Source organism: Bidens hawaiensis, unplaced genomic scaffold (assembly GCF_021521415.1).
Source record: "Bidens hawaiensis isolate Kalapana, Puna unplaced genomic scaffold, B.hawaiensis_p1.1 tig00027086_1, whole genome shotgun sequence".
NCBI lineage: Eukaryota > Viridiplantae > Streptophyta > Magnoliopsida > Asterales > Asteraceae > Bidens > Bidens hawaiensis.
In genome coordinates, this window is record NW_027505088.1 from 241338 (window position 1) to 246379 (window position 5042).

General features: G+C 41.2%; 1 long non-coding RNA gene across 1 annotated transcript; it reads right to left on the reverse strand.

The window, feature by feature from the left end:
- Positions 1-2933: 2933 nt before the first annotated feature.
- On the reverse strand, positions 2934-3403 carry LOC143610601 (uncharacterized). The gene is made up of 2 exons (XR_013149618.1): positions 3161-3403; positions 2934-3128 (listed from the first exon to the last, which is right to left on the reverse strand). It is a non-coding gene; the product is annotated as an uncharacterized LOC143610601 (long non-coding RNA).
- Positions 3404-5042: the final 1639 nt, after the last annotated feature.

Here is a 5042-nt window from a genome sequence, read left to right on the forward strand (position 1 = left end):
TGGAGCTAGACGGTAAGGCGCTTTCGCGATGGGCTGAGCTCCTAGTAGTAAATCTATCTGGAATTCCACCTATCTCTCCGGTGGCAACCCCGGAAGATCCTCAGGAAATACTTCTGGGTAGTCGCACACGATAGGAACATCTTTCATCTCTTTCGTCTCGGCCGTAGCGTTGACAACATACGCCAGGTAGGCACCGCACCCTCGCCTTAACAAACCCTTGGCTTTTATCATCGAAATGACGTTAAGCCCAGAACTTTCCTTATCACCGTAAACCGTCACCGCGCTACCATCCAAGGACTTTAACCTTATTATCCAACTCTTACACACTATTTGAGCTTCATACTCAGACAACCAATCCATCCCCAAAACCACATCGAACCCTCCTATGGTCATAACATACAAAGTAACAGGGAACTCATGTCCCTGTAATTCTATCTTACAGTCCTTAACCATTCTCATTATTTTAACCGAGGTATCACTAGCAGTTTCTACTATAAAAGTTTCAGACACTCGGCAACATTTCATTTTAGCTATTTTACTAAATGGCGTGGCTACGAAACTTTTGTTCGCACCTGAATCAAACAATACTGAAACGGATATACCGTTTACTAGAAACATACCTGTGACAACATCTGGAATCTGCTTGGCTTATTCCTGGGTTAACATGTAAGCTCTGGTCCACGGCCTAGTCTGATCAGCATCATTATTTCCACTTCCTCCAGCTCCCCCATCAGTGCATTGCCTAGCAAAATGGCCCGGATTACCGCACTTGTAACATGCGGGTTTTGCAGTGCAATCGGGAGCATAATGCCCCACCTTTCCGCACTTGTAGCAAGCATTCGACCCTAGCCTGCATTCTCCTCCATGAGCCTTACCACACTTATGACAAACATCAGATCCTTTGCCCCACTTGCACTCACCGCCGTGCATTTTACTACACGTCTTGCACGACCTCTTCTCCCATACTTTCTGCTTCTTATCCTTGGAGTTCCATAACTGAGTACCAGGTCGTTTGACATGATTGACCCACTTCTTATCTTTCTTCTCTTATTCCACCACAACATCATCCACAGCCAGGTTTGCATAAACCATCTCTGCGAGCTCGACAGTAGAGTCAAAGGTAGCAGGTTTACTCGTCCTGACTAGCGTGCGGACTCTCTATGGCAATCCTCTCACATAGCACTTGATCCTTTTAGCCTTAGTGTTAACAATATCGGGTACCAACCTAGACATTCGTTTGAACTCGGTGGTATACTCACGATGTGTCATCGTCCCGGCTTTCAGGTTCAGGAACTCATCTCCGCCCTTTCAACTTCGACGTCAGCACAGAATCTCTTCATCACTAACTCTTTCAGATCCTCCCACTTTAGAGCTTTAATCTCATCCCGGGTCTTCCTCTGCTCCACACTCTCCCACCAATACATAGCTTCATCCTCGAATGACTGGGTGGCATAACCGACGGCTTGGTCGGGACGGCATTCGCTGATTTGGATAATTTTATCCATGGCGGTTATCCATTGAAGGGTAGAGATTGCGTCTCCCAAACCAGTCAGTTTTGGCGGGTCACAACCCTTGAAGGACTTATAGTTGCACCCACCTCGGCCCCTTTTTCTATCATCAACCTTCACAGACCTTACCACACTCAAAGCCTCCCTCTCTCCTTCATCATCTTTCCTACCACCTCCTCCCACTCCTTCAGCTGTTCTTTCACGGCCTCCAGCAGACCCTTCCGGATTCATATTTTTCACAGCCGTGGCTACTTCTTAGACAATAGCTGTTTAGATTAAGGGATCTAGCTGAACCCCTTCATTGTTGTTAAGGTTTCCTCCAGCTGCGCTTCCTTCTTCTTCGGTGTTGGAAGCTGCTTCAACCAAAGGTTGTTGGACACGACGAGGCCTGCCACGACGTCCAGTGCAGCCTCCTGCTCCAGCAACTTCCCTAGATCCAGCCATCATATTCTAAACGGAAAACACAAACGTCATCACTCAAGGAACCATTTAGTACAAGGATAGTAAGGCTAACAGGTAATAACAGTGGCCAGTTGTGATTAGCTGATCACGTTACTTTCCGTGTCCTATACACTTTCCCATTATGAGTCTATTTGTTCTAGGTTCTACTCTAAACAATTAATAATTCAAACAATCAATTAATCCTATCCCTAACCTGCACATGTTCCCCATTTAGCAATTAAGCTAATATTAACATTCATTATTTAACCATACACTTTACCGTTACTGAGCTTGCTTGAGTGACACATGGCTATCTTGAACTGGCATATTCTTTCTTTTCTTACTTTAATCCCATTCTCTGTTCGAGTCTACGCATATAGGATGCTTAAATCTCTCAAACTTTTCTCTGATACCAACTTGTAAGGCCCCGTTACCGGTGCCCTACATTTGGTGTTGGATTTACTCATAAACACAGTTCTAAATATCAGAGTTAATTAAAAATTTCACGGAATAATATAAAACATCAACCATTCATTACAATTATCCATAATTTGTCTTTTAAAACATTACATAAATTATAACATTCAAAATATCATGACAATCTTCAGATGCCAGCCTCTTCAACCTGCCATGTGTCCATCTCAAACTAGCTGTCTCAATTTGTTAACCTGCGTGCATACTAAAAGTCAGCTATGCTGAGTGAGTTCTAGTTAATCACATATTATACCATACATGCACTTACCTTCAATTATGCATCCGAAGACACATAATAATTACTTTACTATTTTACTTTCATTACATAAGTACATACGTACGTTACTTTATTACTTTCATACTATATAAATTACTGTCCTTTTCTATCTCGGATATTATTAGGGTACGATCCCTTCCTTTTCTATCATAGATATTATTAGGGTCTGATCCCTCTTTTCTTTGTCTATCTCAGATATTATTAGGGTCTGATCCCTTTCTTGTCTATCTCAAATATTATTAGTGTCTGATCCCTTTTTACTTCTTTATCTGATATATTATTAGGGTCTGATCCCTTTCTTCTCTATCTCAGATATTATTAGGGTCTGATCCCTCTTTCTTCATCTTCGTGCATACTATCTTTACATACCCATATCATACATATACTTTCTTTGATCATTCATACACATTCATAAATTATACATATATCTATCATTCACATTCAACTATCATATACATACCTCCCTTGTCATCACGTGCAATATCCGAAGATCGTTCACGTATCGACAAGCTTTCGTTCGCATTTAAGATATACATACATAACATGTAAACCATACATGGCATACACTTACCAGTTAAGGTAAGTGTATTAACTATCACATCGAGTATGCACACAGCCCCGAAAACATAACAAGGAAATGGGGCTAGAAACTCACCTGAATGCGGTTACGTTCACCGTTAATAGTTATTCCCTTCTTGAGCTGTGCACGGCTAACTGTATAATTTTTACATGTATATTAACTATTACTACTCATATCGTATTTCTATCTTTATACAACCCACAACGAACGGGGGTCCGGGGGCAGCGCCCCCTGGCAGCGGGGTTCTAGGGGCGGCATCCCCTAGCAGGGTCCAAGGGGCAGAGCCCCTGGCTGGGGTTAAGCTGCCAGGGGAAGTTATTTTCATTAACTGTCTTAACACATTTTCCATTAGGATTTTAAATTATTTTCTAAATCGCTAACTCATTCTCTATAACGAGTTAAGCCTAATTCGTTGGCTAATTCTTTATCCTTTGATCGGATGCGTTATGTTTTCTTCCTTAATTCGTTATCTTGATTCGTCATCTTATCCTCTGATTCGTTATTCCAATTCTCTATCTGGACATGACTTGATTCGTGGTCTAATTCGTTATTGGAGCTTAGCGAACTGGTGAGTAACGAATCACCTGATTCGTTACCTGGTTCGCTATCCTAGTTCGTTAGTCTACTTCGTTAACTTGAGGTAACAAACTGGGTTAGCTAATTCGCTACCTGGACATGACGAATTGCATCAATCTTAACGAATCATCCCTGTTCTTATCCAGGCTTTGACTTAGAGTCAAAGTCAAAATTGCCAAGAACACGAATCAGTCAACATATACCAGATCTACAATTAAACCTTCATTTCTCAACGAAATATCACGATTTGGGTATCAATGAACTCAGAATCATAGCGCCTACAAACCCTAGGTGTCCAATCGGCCAAACATTCACGTTTAAAGGGTGCGATTTAGGCATATATATATAGGGTTTCTTTAGGTTAACAATTAACCCATCAAATGCTAATCAATTTCCATAAGATTTGCTGTTTTGGATTCGTTTATAACAAACTAACACAGATCTATGATTTCCCAAACCAAACTGAACCTAAATGAAAGATTTCTAAATATAAACGTACCTTAAATAAGTCGTTCTACGAACACGAGCTGGTCTTGATGTTGTTTAGGTTTGTCACGACGATCTTGCACCAACAAGCTCGGGTTTTCAACCTCGGATCTAGGCTCGGGTTAAAGAATAGCGTTTGTGTGTGTTTTTGATGGTGTAGGCTATGGTGTAGAGATGGATAAAATGGAAAGGATTAGGGTTTAAGGGGTATTTATACTCCCTTAAGCCCATGGACCTAAGGCCCATTCCATCATATATTCCATCTTCTAAAGTCCAAGCCCAACCGTGTACAGTTATTATCTAAACTGATAAACGAAACAATATAAAATAAACGAAATTTATTTTATTAATTCCTATCAAAAGCAGGATGTTACACATATTATTAAAAAAAGGAGGTGGAGAGAACCGGCAACCCGATAGACCCAGGTGGTGTGAATTTAGAGCGGGGTGAGATGATTAATGAAGATGAATTGTATGGGTGGGTCATGGTGGTAACGATTATGAATCGGGTTGATGTTCCTTTCGATCCAGGTGGCTTGGTTCTACAAGCAAAACTCGAGGGAGAGTTTTGCTTTGAAGATGAGGAGTATGATGCAGGAGCATCGACAATGTCTTTTATTTTTCTTGAACCTTTGGTTCGTTTATTCGTCTTTGTTAATCATGAGTTTCTTGAGCCGTTGATCGCTTCCAAAACTGTATC